Source organism: Stenella coeruleoalba (genome assembly GCF_951394435.1).
Source record: "Stenella coeruleoalba genome assembly, chromosome: 2".
In the NCBI taxonomy this organism is placed as follows: Eukaryota; Metazoa; Chordata; class Mammalia; order Artiodactyla; family Delphinidae; genus Stenella; species Stenella coeruleoalba.
In genome coordinates, this window is record NC_137147.1 from 82,293,306 (window position 1) to 82,316,127 (window position 22,822).

At 40.1% G+C, this 22,822-nt stretch overlaps 1 long non-coding RNA gene across 3 annotated transcripts in view; it reads right to left on the bottom strand.

The window, feature by feature from the left end:
* LOC307181773 overlaps window positions 1-22,822 on the bottom strand; it is a 752,523-nt gene that overhangs the window by 461,065 nt on the left and 268,636 nt on the right. For all 3 annotated transcript variants that reach the window (XR_013827034.1, XR_013827035.1, XR_013827036.1), the window contains exon 4: window positions 18,057-18,150. This is a non-coding gene — a long non-coding RNA (uncharacterized lncRNA). The remainder of the gene's footprint in view (window positions 1-18,056; window positions 18,151-22,822) is intronic.

Here is a 22,822-nt window from a genome sequence, read left to right on the forward strand (position 1 = left end):
TAGACAAAGTGACACACTCTGCAGCCTCCTGCTGCTCTCCCAATGTCTACAACTGCACAGCGGTCTCCACCGTGGTGAGGGGGAATTGAAGGGGCCACAGTTCAGAAGAGAGGAGAAGGGTCAAGGTCAAGAAGTAGGAAGTTGCCTTTTCTCGGCTAGAGAAAGCACTCCATGACAATGGCACCCACAAAATTAGCTAACATGTCCCTAATGAGTTGATTGCATGGTCTTGGAGGAATGATTCTTTTAGGTATCTTACTTCCAGTCTTTGGGAGGGACCAGTATTGTAGTCTGGCAGAGGGATGGGGCTATGTCTACTTTGTAGCAGAGATTGGAATGACTCCTGGCAGGAGCTTATCATTTTTGCCTTGTAGGTTTTTCCTGATCTCCCTATCTATGTGTGTTTCTACCTTCACTCCACCATTGTTGTTAACCATCATAGCACTGTGTTTATTTTATGCTTAACGTTTATCACAATCTGTAATTAATTTTTTTAAATTGGTTTGTTGCCCCATCTTCACCCAGAAATACTGTCCAGGGAGGAAGGAAACCTATCTCTTTAACCATCTTTATATCTGTATCACAGGTAGTACCTATAGGTACTCAATAAATGTAAAGAGAATGAAAAAATAAAAGTGTAAACAGATACCATCCATAGGATCAATTTCTCCTCTACTCTGTTGCTTTGGAATACTCTATCCTCTACCTACTCATCCCTCTGCAGCTGGAGCACTCCCCACTCAGGGATCACATTAGCCTGTATTGTCTTTCATCCTTGGAGAACTCTGGACAGAGTTCTCCCTCCAGCCCCTGAATGTGCATACCTCGCTAGTCAATACCTATAGCTCACTTGTTTGCGGTTTCTCAGTGTTTCACTTTGAGCACATCCATAGACTGAGTTTCAGATTGCAAGGCCAGACCACAAAATGTAGCTAATTGAGGCATTATGGAAAAAGAATTTTCCTTCAGGGATGAGTTCTCCAGTCTTGGGGATGATTGCTCCATCCTTTAAGCTCAATCCTTTCCTCTCCTTCTATAAACAATGAGGGAAAAATGGTCTGCGGTGGAAGATAGAAACAAAGGATTGTGTGGACTTTTGATTATTTTGTAAAGTGGAAGATGAACAAAAAACCATGCAATAACCTTCTCTTTAAGTAACCTTTAACCTTCTCTTTAAGTAAATGATATAGTTTCAACTTGCTGAACCTTTAACCTTCTCTTTAACCTTCTCTTTAAGTAAATGATATAGTTTCAACTTGCTGAAGTTGAAACCAGCAAGTCCGTTCTTCAGAAACGCAAGCTGAAACTTCGGTTTAGTAAATAAAGTCTGCCATAGCTTATTAAGTATTAGAAAGGCACATGGTGCAAGTAAACAAAATAAAATTTGCATCTGAGAGTGATCTATTGGTTAGGGAGTTTTAGTATCATTTTCAGGCACTGACTTAGTTGGTGCGTCTATATTTTCATTTCTTTCTTTGCAAGTTGCAGTGGCTGTGCTGTAGCAGACAGAACAGGGGATGTAGCACACAGAGGGGACTCAAAAAATCTTTGGTAAAACAATAGATGAAAAATCAAGTAACAAGAGTACTGTCCCAGTATCACTTACATATGACTTTGGGAAAATGATTTTATCTTTGAGAGTCTCAAAATCCCAATTTGTAAAGTGCTTTCCTCGGCCCAGCTCAGAGGTTTGTGATAAATCCAAATGTCATAATGCATATAAAAGACTTTATATTTTATAAAGCAGAATATAAATGTGAGATTTATTATCATTATTTAGTAAGGAAATTATTACGGAACTCACCAAGTTCTTATTCAATATCTATCTAAGTATATGATAGATAGTAGGTATGGTACTAGATATTGTCTTTTTCCCAATTTCTGGCATTCTGTAATTTTTAAAGAGTAATACACTTTAATTATAAAAATGTAAATGGGATGTGCAAAAAAAAAATATCAAGCTCTTTACCTATTCCCCTTTCCAAATATACTCTCAGAGACAAACTCAGTCTATTGTTTGATTTGCAATCTTACTCATCTCATATGGTATGTATACCATATAAACTGCATTTATTATTATTTTTCAAAAATGCAATATTATACATATTGCTCTGCACATTTTTAATAAACCATATCTCAGCACTTACAGGTAGAGCTGCCTCATTGTTTTCAACGGTTTCAAAGTATTTCATAACGCTGTTCTCTCCAACAATCACAGCTGATGACTCTAACAGTGAAGCTGATTACATCATTTAGTTAGATTAATGGTGTGGTGGTAGACGTATTGTTTTTCCAGCAGGAGTACTATTTGTGTGATTAGTATCCCCTAAATCCTTCAGCCCCAGAGATTGTGTAATTTCCCCTGGGGGACCAGTCACAGGGAGAACAAACAGCTCTTCTTCCTTGTGTCTCACCTGAATCTCTTCTGTTCAGACACTGTAAGAATGTTTACGAAATAGGATTTGGCAAAGTTTCCTGGATAAAGTATTGGACAGAACAATTAGTCTTGATTCTACCTGATGGCGTGATTTTAGACAAAAGTCACAGCTTCCCAGTATCATACTTCTTCTTTTCACATAACTCCCTCACAGGACTACTTCGAGGCACGGAGACCACACAGGTCAGAGCCATTTGGGCACCTCGAGAAAGATGCTTCAGGAATCCAGAAGATTATCTTCATAATTATGAATGCCTAAGGAGCCCATTTGAGTCCATAATCACCTTAGCAACCATATCGAGTAGTTATTATTACCTCCAGTTTAGATGGGAAACTGAAGCTCATAGAAATTTTAAAACTTATCTAAAACCCTACTCCTCTCACGTATCAGTGGAGGGCTTCAAACTCAGATCAGCCCAGCTCCAAACCCTATGTTCATGCCATGGAGGAAACCAAGTCCTCCAGGGTCACAGAATCAAAGCGCTCTCCATCTGGTGAAGGTTTCAGGTGGGGCTCCTGGAATCCTGCCCTCAGGGCTGGTGGCAGTGTTTCCTGTCTAGGGCCTGCACTGAGCCCAGAGTGTGTTCCTCAGGCTGACATGGGTTCAGGGTCTTCCAGAGAAATCAGTGGGGTAGCTACAGATTTTTGTCACGTTGTGGTCATTCTCATTCACACTAGAGTTAGGGAGGCCCCGGCAATGGATCTGAGGCCTCTGTGGGTTCTGTAGAGCTTTAGTTCCTCAGACGGGCTTTGCCAAGCACAGTGAAGGAGGTACTGTCCTATTCCCAGGTCGTCTCCTTCTGGGGCTTCAGAAGCTGAGTCTGAGAGTCATGAAGGAAATGTCTGAATCCACAATGGGGGCATTAGAGACAGTGTTTTGGATTAACTGAGACAGATATTTAACTCTTCTCCAAAGATTTCCTGTCACTGAAGGCATGTTCCAAGTTTAAAGGAGCAGAGGGATTCCCAGAGGAAATCTGGAGGCTTCAGTAGACCCCCCACTGGCCTGTTAACACCGGCAAAGATTCTGAAAAGGCCAAGGACACTGGGTGATCCTTTTGCAGAAGATGCTTCCCACAGAGGACTCATCAGGGATAATTGCATGCCCAAGGCTGCCAAGGTGTCATCTGACCTTTGACATACGAGTATGAGGCTGTATACCCTCAGGTTAAGGATGCTCCAGGCCTGCCTATGAGTGTCAAGGCCTGTCATCCTGGGTGGTTAGGCCTCCAGGCCTCCCAGGCAGTTTGAGATATCAAGGCCTGTCATCCTGGGTGGTTAGGCCTCCAGGCCTCCCAGACAGTTTGAGGTATAGACTTTCCTTAAACTACCACAAAAGCTGACTCCTGCAAGCTGGCACGCCCCGCCAGCCACCAGGGAGCCATAGCCACAGTTTTCCCACCTACTCAAACACATCCTTGGAGATGGAAGTAATGCACATGGCATCCCACCCTGTACACCCTCTAAATTTGTGCGTGTTGTCTCAAGAACATGCATTCTCAAGAGATGAATGAGCAAAGGACAAAGTTCTCACGTGTATCATTGCTCTCCTGCAATCACTCATTCATTCATCAGCAAATATTTATTATGTGCTCACCATGGACGCCAAAGGCATTCAATAAAAATTAGTAAACCAAGATGTTTGATTTGATTTCAAAATGTATTTAGGACACTTTATGTTCCCGTGTTTGCTTCTCACCCCTTCCAATCACTATCCCCATGAGAATATTTACCAATTGGTGACCTGGAGCATGCTCTCAATCTCCCTGGTTTTCCATTTGTAACCTACAAAGAGGGTAGTGTCTCACAGCATTGTTGTGAGGCTTCCATGATTCCATCCATGGAAGTTTATAAAGTGTGACACAATATGCAAAGTTGTTTGTTAATGCTGTTAACAATCATGTGTCCAGTACCGTATTTTCCCCACTTTATCCAACTATATTTACAAAAAAGTAGAGATTTCTCCAAAGAGAGTCATGCAAATCTCTGCACTACTGTCTGTGTCCTTTGTCCTATTTGGCTTTCAAAATATCAAAACAGATACAGGAAATATTGCTTCCACAACTAATTCCTCTTACAGTCTTTTCACCCAGAAGAAAGATCTGTCAAGACCAGTATAAGATGACCTGTAGCTTTTCCTCACCTTTTCTTAGATTCCACCTCTGTGAACAAGAACCATTCATGGGCCAGGCTGTGTGTGCTCAGTTTAGAATGCCAATTCCTGATACTTTTCTTGCACTTCACTACCATGAAACTGGGGCCCTGGAATATTCTCCTGACACATCAGTAAATAATTCAGAGTGGGATAAATCAATATGCTTTGGTCCCCTTTCTTTTAAACCTATCTCAATGGTCTGTAGCTAATTTTTTTATAAAGTGTCCACTTGCACTCGTGATGGAAGATTTTTAAAAATCTCCTTGACAAAAATGAAAGCGTTTTATTGTCTCAACCTAAGAGTTGCCTTTACAGATCATTTTATTATCTTTTTTATTTATTTTCAGAAAGAAGAGATTGGGCCAACTTCTAAAACCAAAATTATTATTTTTCCCAGATGTTTCCCAAATTTAATTGATCTATATCCAACAATCTCATATAACAGATAAATGTTTAGCAAGTTGGACAGTTTTGCAGACTGTCACTTAAAACTGGAATTGTCTAGAAAACTTCAAAGAAAAATGACATGGTTTGTTATTGTTTGTTGATGACATGGATTTTATAACTGATTCTATCCCCTCTTTGCTTTGGATTTTAGTTAAGATTTCAATGACATTTAGCAACTTTATGTTCCTCTCTGCCTAAAATGTTCACCCCACACACACACTTGCCCATTTCTCTTGCTTCTTCTGAAGACAGATGGGCCTGTGGGATAACATGAATGGCTCTCCAATTCTCTTTAGTCGATGGGAAGAGCCAGAAGGATATGGGAGGAAGGAAGGAGAGTGAATTCAGTATCTTCATTTCCCCAGTTCTGTCCCCATGAGGTCACCTCAGGCTGGCTATGTCCCTCAACATAGGTCTCCGGTCCTATCAAGGACCTCCCTAGGCAGCCTGCCCTAAAACTCTCTCTTCTGGGTTCCCGTGACCTCTTCCTTCTCTCAAACCTTCAGGCCTCTAAGTAAATACTATCTTAAATTTTACATGCAACCCCACCTTTATAAATAAACTCTCCTCAAATTATACTGTTTTGAATTAATCTTTGTTTTTCCATTAAGACTTTGATTGGTACAGACCACTAATTCACATCTTTGCTCTCTTTTATTCTGGTTCCAACTCTCTTCTTAAAAACTTTCTAATTCTACTTCTTTTTAAAAAATAGCCTTAAATATATCTTTATACTATTATATAAAGTATATATAAAGTAAAATAACCTTAAATATATTTTATACTATTACTTATAGTATATAAATATACTTTAACCCTCACAATTTTCTTTCAATCTCCCCTTTAAGTGAGGTATAGTATAAACAAAATAGACAAAACAAGATTTTACTTATTTGCAACATTTCAAGCAACTTCAGATCTTTTCTAAAATGAGGTAGAGATTAAATCAAGGTAGAGGAAAGAGAAAAGGAAAGAGGTGTTCATCATCATCACTACCATAGACAAAAACATTTAATGCTCTTAATATATAATTTAGGCTCTAAAATAAACAATTTACATCCTCCATCTCATGGAAGCCTCAAAACAATGCCATGAAGTAAACACTATTATTTCTCCATTTTACAGATGAAGAAAGTGAGGCTTTGAGGGACTAAGTAATGTGCCCAAGGCTGCACAAGTAGCACTAAGGCAGGAATTCAACTGAATTAAGTCAAGGCTCTATATCGAGATGGTAATAATCATGGTTTCTTCACTTTTTCTATTACGAAATGTTGCCCTTTTTGAAAAGTAATCAGTAAATCACATAATGATTTTTTTGAGCAAACTGTCAAGTAAATATCGATATTTTAGTTTTAAACCCTTCTCACTAATCTTAATCATTTTCTTTCTCAAATCCCTGAATCTTGGCTTGGAGTCAACAGCTCTTCTCAGCCATTTGTACTTACGCTATTGACCAGCCTTTCATCTGAGGGTCTCCAAGGGTCCTTTCTCTAAGCTGTCTCCTTTCTTTGTTTTTGATTCAGTTATTAGTGATCTGTTTCCTCTGTTAGGCTATTCAAACTTTTTAAATGACAGCCTTTGGTAACTCTAAATGTAAGAACTGTTCTATTTCCTGCCCTCAAAAACAACTAAAGGTAAAAAAGAAATTTGCTTCTGAAAACATAGATGCTTGACCAATCAGAAGCCAAAACTTCTCAACTTTATTTACTTCTTTTCCCCTTCCCATCAGATTTCTGTCTTACATTAATTTGAAATAAAGATCGAGTTAACAGGAGTCCATGGCAACTGATCTCCTTGAGAAAAACCCTGACAAGGATTCAGCTCAAAAGTACCACAAAGTTTTTAGCATAATTTGGAAAATGCCACTTCATGGTAAAGTACAGTTGACTATAGTTCTAACAAAGTTTTTGAACACCAATTTAAATGGTTTTCATTATAACCTTATTAGGATGATAGATCTAACCCTGAAATTTTGATGGCTAACCATACAGCTTCACTAGTGATAGTCCAGATTTTCCAAACATCTGCTTCTCTTTATCTTTTTTTTTTTTAATCTCTTTATTTTTCTCATATTCCCTCTGTGCTCATTGGCTGACCTTGACATCACAGCCAAACCCTAAATCAAAGCATTTTATCATTCTCTATTTTTTCCAAAGAAGGTCTTGAGTTTTTATTATCCAAGTAACAACAGACTCCATTTCTAGGACTTCTTTTCTTTAAGAGCCACATCATAAATAACTGGAATATTATGTTGACAAGGAAACTTCTGTTTTACATTTTTGGAAGAAACATAGTCAACAAGTTGAATAGGACCCTGGTTACTCTATGTAAATTGTTGGTGCATCTCCTTTCTGAACTATGATGACAAGCAGAAAATTGGGCATATCTGCATTTATATTATAAATTAATCAAAATTTGATTTTAAATAACACCAAGGGAACTCCCAAATTTGAAAAAAATAGTCAAATGGCCTTGAAAATAAAGAGAATCTGATTAGACATTTGGGAGGGCATAAGGTCCAGGGGTCTCAGAAGGTTAACCACAGAAGGATCACATGGTCCTAAGTAGGGTGTATCAAAAGTGTCTTTCAAACTTTTGCCCCCAAAGAAGTTCAGTGATTTATCCAAGGTCACATACATGGATTTCTGCCCAGGTTAACCTTCCTCCCATTTAACTAGACACCATGTCTGAGAACTGAGTGTCTGACTCATTCTCTTCTAAGCCCTAGAGGGACAAAGTTCTGCAATTCTCCACAGGTATTTTGGCAGTTTCTTGGGACATTTGACACAAATGTCTCATCTCCATTCCTCTCTGAGGAGAGAATGCACTCACTCCATCAGGGACATCAGACCATCAGAGCAAATGATCACTCCCAGAGCAAGATGGTGGCCTTGTGAGATTGGACAGGACCAGTCTACGATCCAGCTTCAAAGGACATTTATTGAGCACCTACCTACTCTGCATCAGGCACTGGGCAGGTTCCTCCCACAGGGCCTATCTCCCCCCAGCCAGGAGATTTACATACCTGACCTAACTCTACCACTAATTGGCCCGGAGAACTTGGACTTAACTGAGTATGTTTTCTTTCTACAAAACGAGAAAAGTTACCTGTGCTTCTTATCTTCTAGAATTGTCGTGTGGATCAAATGAACTAATAAATGGCAAACCTTTTCTAAAAATGTTGTTCCTGAACTAAAATGTACATACAGAAAATCTCATAACCTAAGTGTATAGCTTGATACATTCTCACAAACTAAACACACCAGTGTAACCACCAAACAGTCCAAGACACTGAATATGACCCAGAAGCCCCTACCATGCTCCCTAACGGCCACCAACCCACCCAGAGGTAACCACCATTCTGACTTCTAACAGTCTAGATTCACTGTGATTGTTTCTGTTGTCTATGTAAATGGAGTCATACACCATACGCTCTTTTGTGTGTGTCTTTTGTTGTTCAGCATTCCGTTTGTGGATTTCATCCACATTGTGATGTGCTTTTGTAGGTTCTTCATTCTCATTTTGTAGGACCCCACTGTATGAATAGGTAACATTTTATTTATCACTTCCACTGTCCGTGGGCATTTGAATAGTATCCAATTTTGGCCTACTGCTAATGATTAACATGCTGGTACCTGTCTTTTAGTGAACACATGTACTCACTTCTGTTGGATATACAATGGGCGTGTGTCTGCTGACTCAGACGGTGTATGTATACTCAGCTTCAGGAGATGATGCCAAACGGCTTTCCAGAATAGTGGTTCCAATTTATCTTCCCCTCAGTAATGCCTGAGAAATACCAACATTTGGTATTTTCAGGTTTTTCTAAAAAAAATGTAGTTAGATAAATTACTTCTTAGTGAAAACTGATCATCATTATTTTGAGTGACTGGATCCTTCGTACCTCAGAGCTCACCATATCACCACACATTAAGATTTCATATTCTCATACTATATGTCTGAGGACATTTTTATCATTTAACTTTAACAAATGCAGCATCTGGATGTATGGAAGTAAAGTGAAATTAGGGTCACTGGATTACACTATTCATATTTATACTATTAGCTAGAAATAGGGCATCCCAAATTTATCTGAGTCTATCTGCAGTAAAATGTTTATTTCTCAACTGGTATCATGCCCTAGCAATAGCTTTTATAAAGAGTAATTTAACTAAATAGCCAGTCTGGTATCTCAAGATGAAGATATTTGTCTTAAAGGGCTTCTTTAGAAGGTGAGTTTTCACAGAAACAGACTCACGGACATAGAGAAGAGACTTGTGGTTGCCTGGGATTAACAGATGTAGAAGGGATGGATTGGGAGTCTGGGATTAGCAGATGCAAACTATTATAACAAGGTCCTACTGTATAACACAGGGAACTATGTTCAATATCCTGTGATAAACCATAATGGAAAAGAATACGAAAAATGATGTATATATGTATAACTGAATCACTTCACTATACAGCAGAAATTAACACAACATTGTAAATCAACTATACTTCGGTAAAATAAGTTTTTTTAAAAAAAGAAGATAAGGTTTCAGTTTGAAGGAGGCTTGTGGATGCCGTGGCCTACTTTCTCATCCTATAGGTGAGGAAACTGAAGACCAGAAAGAGAAAAGACTTGCCTGAGTTGCTAGAGGTACTTAGTATCAAAGCCAAGACCAGAACCTAAATCCCCAGAGCCTTCCTTGACCTCATTCCCTTCCTCTCTGCCTTAAACTGACCAAAGTTTCCTGAAGAGCCACGGAAAAGATGCCACTGTACAGAAATGACCACAGAGAAAACCCAATACAGACAGAGCAGTGAAGAAGACTGAGGTAAATTCACTGAAGAGAGTGGCTGTGGGCAGGAGGGTCTTAGAGAAGCCAGGTGGTAGGGGTAAGCCAGAGTGAGGGTGGAATATCCAATAGATCATAGCCTCAGGCTGCCCAAGGTTAGAAAGGAAGGTCACACAAGAACTGTCTCTGTCAATCATCCATCCCCCAGCCTCACCAGCCTTCTGAGAACTTCCTTGGAAGTCTTGGTCTCCTTCCCACCACAGGTTGACCTTCTGTCCAGATAATTCTTTCCATAATAGTCCCTCATCCCACTTCTCCCTATACCCAAATCATTCCTACACACTCTTCAGCTCTCTGGGTCTTCTATCTCCAGAACATATATTTAATCACCACGTTATTCCTCCCCCATGCCTGGCACTTGGTAGGTAAATAAATAATAATGAATAAATGGATGAATAAATGAATGAATGACTATGCTATATAGCATAGTCCTTACATAGTAACAGAGGTGGAAATCCTTGCCTTGGTCCACTCATTGCAGCTTCTTGTTCTTTTGTGGAGAGAAGGCATGGAGAGGGCTTTGCTGTTGTTTTTAAGTAATTTAAAAACTCTCCCCAAGTATTGATCCTAACATGCAACCAGAGTTGAGAACCACTGGACTAGAGTAATTGTTATCAATTCTGGTTGCACGTGAGAATCTTTATTTTTTTAAAGAAATAAACATTCAGTTGATAAAATTAAAATGCAATTTTTGTAACTTTTAATTTTTAAATAATTTGAGACTTACATAACAGTTGCAAAGATAGATATACTTTTAACAGTAAGAATAAGTGAGAAAAGACCACTTATTTATAATTATCTCAAAGCCTAGAGTGGTTTTGCTTTTCTACTCTTCTCTGCATACCACTTCCTACCAAGATCACTCTTCATTTGCAAAAAAAAAAGAAAAAAACCCAACAAAAACAAAAACAAAAGAGGGGGAAGGGAAGGGAAGGAGGAAACAAAACAAAATAAAAACAGCCCCCATTACAGTATAGCAGAATGACTAGAGAAGAAAGAAGCCAGTATCAAGCTAAGAGGGAAAATATAAAAACAGGGGGATTAAATGACATCAGTGCAGTGGTTTTGCTCGGGAAACAAAGAATGTTGGAATGTAAATGGAGAATTCCTGTCCTGAGGGACAAGTTTCAATTCTGTAACGGTTAATCATGAAAACGTAATAGGGTTTAATCTCACCAAATAGAGACCTACCCCTAGCCAAGCACAGGTATGTTCCTTTGTATAATAGTTTATTTGCCCCTCCCCTGCCCACTGCCTTCCATTATCACATTGTGAAGATTCTGCCTAGGAAATAAGGCAGAACAAAGCACAAGGTGAGTTAATTGAATTCTTCTGACATAGCTTAAACAGTTCCTCCATCATCAGGCCCTTTAGGTCATATTCAGTGAACGTCCTACTGGTTTGAAGGAGTTCATCCATTCTGCTATTAATATCAGGTGGCAAATGATATGCCAGGAAAATCTGGCAGTTTTTGCTGCTTTGTAAGGTTCAGGTTTAGAATTCAAAGGTAATTACTTTCCTTTTAGCATAGAGGGAAGAAGAACAGAAGTTTAACCTAACAGGAGCTGGAGTCCTGCCCGCTTAGTCCTGTGGATTTGGGCAATTTATTTCGCCCCTCTGTGGCTCAGTGGCCTCATCTACAAACGAGGAGTAATAATAGTACCTACTTCATAGGGCTGTTAATAAAATTTAACGAGTTAAGTATTACATGTCAAAAGCTTGGCATGTAACAAGGGCTCATGATGTGTAAGCTATAATCATCATCAGCTGCTTTGTTTATAAAATTGGTTCTGCTATACCCACTTGTTTCGAAAATGTGTATTCATCCTGACATAACGGACATATCAGGGAACAATTTGAGCATAAAGCAAAATTTAAGTTTGCTATGTGCACCCAGCTCAACTGAGCTATGTAAGAATACAGAAAACACACTTATGCACATACCTAGTGTATGCCTAGAAATATCTACCAGCTACTGCAGTTCACCATGTGTGTGATGAACCACATTCATCCACATCCATTGTTACAACTTCTGGTCTGATTTCAGTAACCTCATCTTACCCCTTCACAGTAATTCGTCAACTGCCACCTTTCTAACACCCACTTCCACAAGCAAACTTCAATCTTTTTCACAGTAAACTGCTACATTTATTGTAGAGTATATGTATTTCTTAACCATTTAACATGCGTAAAACTATATTACCATTTGTATTAGGCTTGTCTTTTTTGTATGTCACTGGTGGAGTTTTGGATTATTGTGCCCTTAACCACATTTTTCCCACAAGCCCTGTGGCTCTTGTTGTGCAATTCTGCAGCGTGCTATAGGAACACATATACTGCATTGTAACAGAACTGACTGTAATTAGCATCTTTGCCACTGCACAGATCATTGATGTGATGAACTGAACTAAAAATGAATATCTTTTCCACTTACTATATTTAAGTAGCATCACAAAGACTACTTTCTTACAATAACTAAACTCAAATAGTGTTACAAAACATATGTAAAGATCTTTCCCTAAAAAATTTTAGGACAAAACCCAAGAGAGCTCTTCCACTAGTAGGAAAAGCAGTTTCACTTATGCATAGCCTTATTTCTAGGCCTGATTTCGATGCTTCTTTCTAACTTACTAGGAATCCCTGTCTAGGTTTCAGATTTCTGCCATAGTAAACCCACAAGCTCCCACCTACAGACATTCTCGTTTAAGGAATCATTTCTGTGATTTTCCCCATTTCTTCATTCATAGTAGGCCTTCATTCAGGCCTACTATGTCCAAGGAGCCAGAGAAATTGAACACAAAGATAAATGAAATACTTCCCTTTACCTAGACAAACTCAAGGTCTTCATATTCCTGACAGAGTTATTCCCAAGAGGGTTCAGCTTACTCATACCTCTGCATTAAATATAAATAAAATTTTAAAGTAATATAGCAAGAACACCTCCTATTACTTCCTTTTTCCTTTTTTCATTCCTACTAAGAGGCATTCACAGTAAAAAGAAACAAAGAAAAGTTTGGACCAAATGGAAAAGAGCTGGCAAACTAGTAGATTTTAATCCAATCAATAATCACATTAAATGTGAATAATCTAGGGCTTCCCTGGTGGCGCAGTGCTTGAGAGTTCGCCTGCCGATGCAGGGGACGCGGGTTCGTGCCCCGGTCCAGGAGGATCCCACGTGCCGCGGAGCGGCTGGGCACGTGAGCCGTGGCCGCTGGGCCTGCACGTCCGGAGCCCGTGCTCCGCAACGGGAGAGGCCACAACAGTGAGAGGCCCGCGTACCGCAAAAAAAAAAAAAAAAAAAAAAGTGAATAATCTGAACATACCAATTAAAAAGAGACTGTCAGTTTAGCTAAAAAGGCAAAACCCAACTAGATGCTGCCTACAGACAAAGATGACAGCGAAGTTGTAAAGGGGGTGTGCATATTTGGGGTTTGGGGGGTTACTGATTTGGGTGGTAGTTGTACAAAGTATTTCCTTTGTAATTGCTTGTTAAACTCCATTTTATTTACTTGATATGTATATTCCCAATAAATAAATAAAGTTAACTGGCAATCAAAAAAAAAAAGAGGCATTCACAGTTAACAGCTACTGGCTAATAGCTTTTTTAAAAAAACTAAATATAATAATCCCTTCTGTCAACTCCTTTACTGCTCACAATTAGGCTTCAAATACTTATTTTTTTAAGCTATTTTAGCTTTAATGGTAGATAATTATATATATATATATATTTACAGAATTTTAAATAGAATGTTATATGATAAAACATATGTTAAAACAGAACATGAACATCATGTTGAAAAGGAAAGTACGGTTTCTAGAATAGAGGAGACTGACCTTTCTCACATCTCTGTTTATATCTGAACAAGAGAAAACATATGTAATTTGCAAGAGGGTAAGAGGAGGACCAGGATAAGAGGACCTGAATGGGGAACACCTTTCCAGCAGGGGAAGTAGGAACATCATGAGGGGGTCTCCAGGAGACTGTTCCCAAGGGCTTTTTTATACCTATCTGGTTGAGACGACTGAGATCTCATCCCGTGTGAAGGCAGCTGAAGGCACTCGAAGGCCATGGGAGGCACTGTGCCTTCCTGTACCATATTTGTATCATTGTGAAGTTCCAAGTCAACGTGCAAGGTTTCACATATGATTAAAGTGAGTCATCTCTATTAATCGAGCTCTTTCATGAGGCTCCTGGAGTTCAATGTTTCTTTTAATATGACCTTGGATTCCATAGATTATAAATTCTACTTAATTCCTTTAGTCTCTGGTGAAATTAAGCAAGCAATCACCACTTTTGAGTCTTCAAACTTTTGTTAATCCAAAATATGCATTTTAAAATTCTCCCATTTCCCAAGGTTTCAGAGCTGGTAAGGAACACATCTAAGACCTATTCAGCTCCCTGAACTTTAATATTCTGTATACCATATTCTGCTACATGTTAAATGCTAAGTGCAGTGAAGTCCAGAAACTTAAGTGAGTGGGAGCCTTGTTTTAGTTTGAGTGTTTATTGGCAAGTTCCAAGGACTGGGGTAGGCTGTCAGGAAGGAGTCTTGGAAAGCAAGCTTAGTAAACAGGAAAGATAGAACTTCAGTTGGTCCTCATTTCAACGTCCTGCTTGCACGTTTCAAAGGTCACCAAGCAGAATGCCAATCTGTTGGAAATACTGTGTAATATATAAGGACAGAACTGGAAATTAGGACCTGAATGTTGAGAACCAAATATAGTAGGCCTTTCTTCTTAAAGTATACCTAGACTGAGGTTGCTAGAATTAAAACAGATTTTAACCGCAGAAGAATTAATCCAACCTTAAATTTCTGGGTAAAGTTCAGAGCAAAATATGTGCAAAACAAAATTGAGATCATTCCTGAATAACCAAGTTAAACCTTTGAGACAGTGAAAGGAAAACACTGCCTGCCTCCCTCTCTTCCTCCCATTCTCTTTCTGTCTCTCTTTTTATCTCTCTCACACACAAACTCTTCAAACCAATATAAAAAGTTACCAAAAAATACAGATTTTTAAATTATACAAAATAAACTCTAAATACATTTGGAGTGTTGGGGTTTCTATTAATACTAAATTAAGCAGTGCAAAGAATTTAAGCAAAGTTAAACTTCGCTGCCCCTCCAAATGTAGTTTTATAACCGGTATGCAGATGTTAATTAGTAGGAAGAAAGTGCCTAATGGATCAGAAATATTACCTAAAAATATTCAGGTAGAAAGAATGCTTTTCCTCTAACTAAATAGCACTGAATCCCAGGAATCAAACCAAGAGAGTACATAACAGAGGAAAGAAGATCAAGACGCCACTATTCTGTTTGTCAAGTGACCGCTTCTTGATCTCTTGGTTAAGCAAAGTCACCCTTTGCTGCTTTGCATTTTCTCAGACAGTATAAATGAAATTAATCCCATCCAAAGATCCCTGAAATTCACATGCACTTACCTAAGCTCCTAATACCCTGAAGTTTTATAAGCAACACTATTTCATTTTCATTTAACAAGCAAATTGTGTATTAAATTCCCACCACCTGCCATGTAGTGTGCTCTAATGTGATCCTCACTATCACTGCCTGTGGCAGAGGTGGAAGTGGGGAGACACCACTCACTCTGCCTCCCTGAATTTGGGGCTCTCACGTGGCCTTCTAGCGCACTTGGAGAGCAGTCTTTGAGTGAGTTCTGGGAGCTGCCTGGCTACGCTTAGAGAAATAAGTGATCCACACTTCTTCTGGGGTGGTACTCAGGCAGGCACTCTGCTCTGACCACCTAACATTTAACTCCTTCTCTGAAAGGAAAGATGTACCGGTTGGAGAACAAAAATGACCAGAAGGGGTGGCAGAAATCCTGGATTTAGAAACAACCAGATTCCTGGGGGTTGAAGATCTGTTGAGGCAGACTGCATGAAACCATCTCTGGGAACACACAGCAGATAAAACACCACAAATGAAGCCATCAGTGACCTTCAATTTTGGGAATGAAGCTGAAGGACAGGTCTCATTGGCCTCGACTCAAACCTAGCTCCAGAGTCAACTATCATCTCTCAGGAAAAGAGAAACTTAGACAAAAACAACCTGGGCCTTGGACATTCTTGTCCAAGTAGAGTGGTATGAACTTTCAAAGCCTTCTTATTGCTGGAAAGGTACAGTGGTACTACACTGACTGGCAAGTGTAGACTTCATCATTAAATATCCACCTAAGCCTTCGTTCAGTGCTGAATTAAATGTAGGATTTCCATCCCCAAAGCACACCAGATGGCAAGGCCTGGGTGTTCTGAATACTAACAGTTTTGCTCCAGATAAGCCCAAGGGAGCAGTTATGGCTTCTACCCTAAACTCTCAGCTTGGCTAACTTCACCCTGACTTCTCCATCTTCCTTCTCTCTCCTCTTCTTAACTCCAAGCAAAATCAAAGCTCTTCCCCCTCCAACGCTTGGTTATCTCATTATGAAAGTTTTCAGTACCAGAGGACTTTGGATAGATTTGTCAGGCCCTAGTTTGGCTTGTCTGAGGTCCTTAACTGACAGATTCACATGTGCCCCATTCATGAACCAAACCTGATCAAGATAGAGGCCCCACTAGTCAGTGCTGAGGGGAATTAGTCTTCTGCTGTCAACTAGTAGTTTTCAACTACAGTGATTTTTTTTGTCCACCCAGGCATATTTGTCAAAGTCTGGAGACATTTATGGCTGTCACAACTGGGGGGGTATCAGTAGCGACTAATGCATAGAGGTGAGGGCTGCTGCTGACTATTCCCCAATACACGGGGCAGCCCCTCACAACAGAGAATCACCTGGCCCCAAACATCAATAGTGCTGAGGTTGAGAAACCCTGCTGAAGACTTAATCCCAGGACTGGTTCGTGGAACCCACGCTTACTCTGAGTTAAACTTCACTCTAGCCTCCTACTGTATCCTCCTTGTCAGTCTGATTTCTACCTCATGGGCCTGCCCCATGCTCTGGTTCTTCCCTGCAAGGCCTGAAATCTTGCTCTGAACCCTGCCTGCTTGACTCTGGCTTCACGCTTTGGCTTTCGCCAGAGCCCTACCCTGGACCTTATAATTGGAGTCCTATCCACCTGGACCCACAGAGTCATCACCAATCATTTTTTTAGCGTTTTTGCTGTGAGAATCCCCACTGCCAATCCCTACTTACTAGATCATACCACAAAAACAGGAACAGTGAAATCAGCCTGATTCACAGCCCCACTGGATGTTGTATTCCGGACTGCTGACTGCCCTTCTCAGGGGCCGTTCCCACAATTTGATCCAGCCACCCAATCTGGGTCTCATTTCTTCCCCCCCTTTCCCCTAAGTCTGTGTCACCGAGATTACAAAATGACTTGAGGCTGAGTTGACTTCTTCAGGATGCTTTGAGAGAGAGAATAATTTCTAATGGAGCATCACTGAGCACTATACTAAGGGTAACACTCTGCGATTCAGACATTTCCACCTAAGCTTTAGAACCATGATGATTCAGGCAGGATGCTATTCTAGAACAATGATGGCCATTTTTCAGAAGCCACCAAAAGTATTACGTCTTTCACTCTCTTTCTCTCTCTTTCGTAATTATTTCAAATCGTTACATGATTAGCCATCCCCCAGCCTTCCATTAGAGAAGCAACCCGTAACTATTTCCCTGGAAGGTGCAACCACACACCATGCCAGGATGTCATGCTGCTCCCAGGCACAATATACAAGTATGCCCACGCCTCTCAGTCATGACGGAGAATGTCATTTCCAGGAGAACTCTGGCTTCTTGGCCTCATTCCAGATGCATTCAAAAGAGGAAAGGAGACAGACAAAGCAGTAGATGGAGAGTAGCTGGCAGGAGCAATTCTGTCCACAAACATCTGCATAACCAAGAAATGAGTGCAGGTTTGCAGTACACTAATGTACACCTGGGTGGGGTGACAGCAGAGCAGAGTGGGTGGGGACGCTTGCTTGAAGCGGTTGAAAATCAGAGTCCACCCAACCAGAGCCGAGAGTAATATGTGAGTGACTGCAAGAACCATGACCACTTTGTAGTAAAATCAAGTTATCAGAGTGGGGCTCAAAGACAGTGGAATTTCAACCTTACTGGTTTGGGCCCCTAGTCTTACATTTACACAGCTGCTTCAAATGCTAGTTCTAATGGCTTCTGAAGATGCTATGCAAGGAAGATTCCCAAGAAACAAATAAAGAAGTACCTTAGGCACAGGAAATGATCATCAAAACTTATCCTTCCCGAATACAGTGAAATCAACAATTTTCCCAAGAAATCTGCATCACCAGAAGTCCTTCCTAAAAAAAAAAAAAAAAGAAATTAGAAGTGAATGAACACAGCAATCAAACCTAAAATATTGCAACCCTCTGAAAGAACACAGAGATAAAACCTAAAAGATTGCCCCATTTTCAAGGTGCTATCGATCTAAAGTAGTAACTTCGTATTTTTAAAATATAAATTTAAAAAGCACAGCGCCTCCTTTTTAATCCTTCTGGATTCATCGAGACATAACTCCTGGTTGAACATCAGTTGAACACACATGCTATGTAGCTTTTTCAGTGGTGGTGATGAATTTCTCTTAAGCTCTCCAAACCATTCCACATCAACATTCTTGATTCATGTTGGCAAAAAGCAGCTTCCTGGGGTTTCGGTTCCCCCTGAACTCTGTGCCATTGCAGAGCCCATGTGCCCCATGGAGGCAGAGATGCACGAATCTGAGCGGCATGAGTTACTGTCAGGTATCACCAGAGAATGCAAATGGGCTAGGGTGGTGAAGCAACAACCCACGAGTAAACTTTCAAGCTGTAGCTGACAATGAAAATAACACCAGAAGACTTAAAACGCACAGGCGATCAAGTAGAGCAGTGTGCTTTTCCTGACTGGGCAAGATCCAGATTTTCCACTGTAAGCACACTCCCTTATCAGCTCCATTTTCATTGGTTCCAGATTTTTTAGGGATCTCCCAGGTAATTATGAGTTAGGTCCCTATTAGTCGTGTTAATTATATAACGATGCCTACATTTCTGCTTTTTGCATTAATTGTTTTTCATAGAGTAGTAAAGACTCATCATCATTTGACTGGGATTGCAAATCTTTTTTCCCAACACACTGAGAAGATTTTCAGTGGATCCGACAAGTGGATGTCACAGGGACTGGCAGTCCATGAGTTGGGCCCTTGTGCATTTCAAGGCCTGGGTGTTACCAGCTGCTGCTACTTCTTTCCATGTGGAGAATATGTGCCTTATCATTGCACTTCTGGACTGTTTCCATACTTCCATTCACTCTTCCCTTGACAGTACATATAAACCACACCCTCCGATGTCAGCTTTATCAGTCATAAAGATGATGTTTGAGTCTATTTTGCCTACTCTCTTATTTCTCAACTGTGTTTGAATTCGGGCAGAGAAAAAGAGTGTTCCCTAGCATACCCCAACATTTGGTGCATTCACTGGGAACACCGAGAAATTAAATAAATGGCTGGAATGTTGGGGAATAAAATAAATATGTTAAGAGATCTCGAGGGGCATCGGGCTTTGGATTTTTATGTATGGGAGAGATCTTTGGGTTGTAGAGGCTTCTATTGGCTCACAAGGTTGCTTGTTGCACTTGGAATTTTTTAAATTCTGTGACACGGAAAAGGGAGCATAAGCTTTAGGCCACACTTGATATTTCAACGCTGATAGATGATTGCAACTTATCCTATGGTTGCTTTATATGGACTGCTTTTCATATGTGGCTCTTTGTTTATGTATTGTAACAGCCGAAAGGAAAGTTGCATGGCCCTCAGCAAAGACACAATTCTCAGGAAAATTACCAGGACAACTGGGCCTCACCAATGTGCCAAGGCACATGTGTGGACATGACCTCATCAGTTACCACCTGCATGGGGCTTAGAAAGGCCTGGACTTTAGTGGGCACGGGCAATCCCACGGTGAATTGGCCTTAACACACACGTGCTGATGATTCAGGCCCCCCCAGCACATGCTGGTAGGACTCAAGGCCACACACTGAGTAAATGGCCAAGCTAGGATCTGAAAGCAGGCTGGTTTTGCACCAGAATCCAAGTTTTTAACAAGCCGTGTTGGTTTTCTTTCACTGCTGCAACACACTTAGTGAGCTAACACAACATAAATTTATTTTGTTACAGTTCTGGAGGCCAGAATTCCAAAAATGAGACCCACTGGGCTAAAATCAAGGTGTTGGCAGGGCTGTGTTCCTTCTGGAGGCTCTAGGGGAAAATTCACTTCCTTACCTTTTCCAGCTTCTAGAGGCCACCTGTATTCCTGGGCTCACAGCCCCTTCCTCTATCCTTAAAGACAGTAGTAGCACAGCATCTTCAAATCTCTGGCTCTCACACTCTTGTCTCCCTCTTATAAGGGCCCTTGTGATTATACTGGGCCCACCTAGATAATCCAGCATAATCTCCCCATTTCAAAATTCTTAATTGAAACTGCAAAGTCCTTTTTGCCATGTAAAGTTATATCACATGTTCCAATGGACTAGGACGTGGACATCTTCAGGGGACCATTTATTATTCTGTCTACCACGCCAGCACACATCCACATGGAAATTGCATTTTGGATCATGGTCTTTGACGACATACTAAGCCCCACATTCTGGGAATGTCATTTTTTCTGGGATGATTGCTTTAGGGGGTTGAGGTTTGGCTTCTCTTCTAAACGTGGTGGGTGTGGCTCACCACTGAAAATATATTTTTGAAACTTTTAACCATTAAATCTATGAGCAACCTGGCATTGAACAGTATACTTTTTGCAAGAACCACACTAACCCCAGTGAGAGAAAGCCCGGGCTGCAAACACTGGCAGAGCCCCTTCCTCTGCTAAGGCTGTGGAAACCCCTTAACCCGACACTTAAAGAGAAGAGAATTAGTTACTTTGGACTTAATTCATAAGAGCAATAGAACCTAATTTCAGACTATAATTCCTGTGGGCTTTGTCATCTTTAGACTTAAACTTGTAAAGGGATTAGTGTCTGGATTTTAATTTTTCTGAGAGAATTACAATGGGAGAAATTGTATTCAAATTTAGGGCATCTCCACATTGCTGGCCTTTTATTAAGAGACTTTCTTTCTGCATTTCTCTTTGATTTTATTGCAGAACCTCTGAGAGGTTATATTAGACAGTTGTAGTAGGACAGAACTTGGGAAGGGAAAGAAAATAGGGAGTACATTTTTGGCCTTGGAGTTAATTTAATTAATGCATTGTTCTGACCCATTTCAAGGCCTTCTGGGGCAAACTCTCCTCCCGACAGGTGGAGACCTGCCCAAACCAGCCCTGCTGGGTGACGTGGTTTAAGTCCAGGCAGGAGTCGGTGTCTGCAGCCATGGCTGGAAAGTTGGCTGTGGCCGGCTGTTGTAAGCTGGTCCTGTGCTCCAGGATTCCAGGGGGCTCCTTCCCTTTATAAGCCTTGAATGGAGGCCCTGGCATTGTGGCCACCAGGAAATATAGCACATTCTCTGATATTTGGTTTGTTAAGTTAAAAGGTGATACTCTGGACTCCATCTTGCCTATTCCTTTGTCTTCTTTTCGGTTGGATCCAAATTTGGGTAAATCACAGGAGTGTTAGTTACTGGGCTCCCATGAACTTTCCAGCAAATCGTTTTTCCATCTAGATTGTTGTATTAGTCTGCCAACCCAACTCTCTTTTTCCAGGCAATCCTTGCAGGCATTTGAGTTTGCACTCTTTTGCTTAGAACAAGAGATCTTAACCCTTTTTGTGACATGAACCCCTTTGTCAGTCTGGAAAATCTGTGGACACTTCTCAAAATAATGTCTTTACAGGCCTAACATAAAACAGAGGATTACAAAGTAAACGAATCCTAATGAAACACACTTCTCAAAAAGTGCTGAAAAACAAATCTGAAATATAATGAATATGAATCTTTTTCAGTGTATTCAATAACAAGATCTAGTAGTGAACCAGTAAGTATTATAATTTCAATGCATTGAGCAGCACAAACAATATTTCAAGGCATCTCTAGCCACTGTAAGTAACAGAAATTGTAAACATCCGTGACATTTTTGGTGACAAAGTAACAGGAAATGATCATTCTGATGTTGTCCACCTTCAAAAATGAAAGAAATGTCAAATTTCAGTAAAAAGTTAGTGAAAGTAAATATGCAATATTTTTTTCCTTTTCAAGTTCATGAACTCTCTCCATGGAAACCCAAGTTATTAAACCTGGGCTTAGAGTGGCTGCCTATTGCTTGTCTTCCGTATAAAATTCCAAGTTATCTACTTTCCCTAAAGGTCCTCTATCAGATCTCACTGTAGTTCTTCTCACCAGGCTCATCCTGAATCACTCCTCAAGGCTGATCTGCTTTTAACTGAAGCAAATCAAATTTTTAACACTAATACACAAAATATTCAGATTTGTATACACATGTATTTCATTCCTTCAAGTGATGACTCCTGAGCCTTATTCACTAGGCATTCAGTTGTATGGTTCCTGAGCAGTCTTGTCTACGTGTGTAGGAAAATGCCATAGTATCTCATCTCATTGAAAAGATATGAATATCTGCTGAGTTTTCATAGAAGTGTAAATTCAATGAGAGCAGAAAATTCACCTGTCTTATTTATCACTGTACCCCCCCATTTGGGGCATATAGAACCTCAACCAACATTTGTGGAATAAAAAAACCAATCCACTATCCAATGATAAACTCATTTCCTAGTGAAGCAAATATGTACTAAAGAGGATATAAGTTATCTGGGAAACAAGAGTGCATTCTTGATGAAGTTGGCTTTAATGCTTGGAATGTCTATTTCCTTATTATTAGAAAATATGAAGGTTTCTCCTTGCAAATGCTGCTCATACACACAGGGAATGAACAAGTACCTTATTTTTTTCTTAGAAAAGATGTAGTGAAAGTGTGTATCAGTTCTCTCATTGCCTTTAATGGAGATAAACATAAGTTTTGTATTTGGGGAACTGTTCCAGACAGGGTC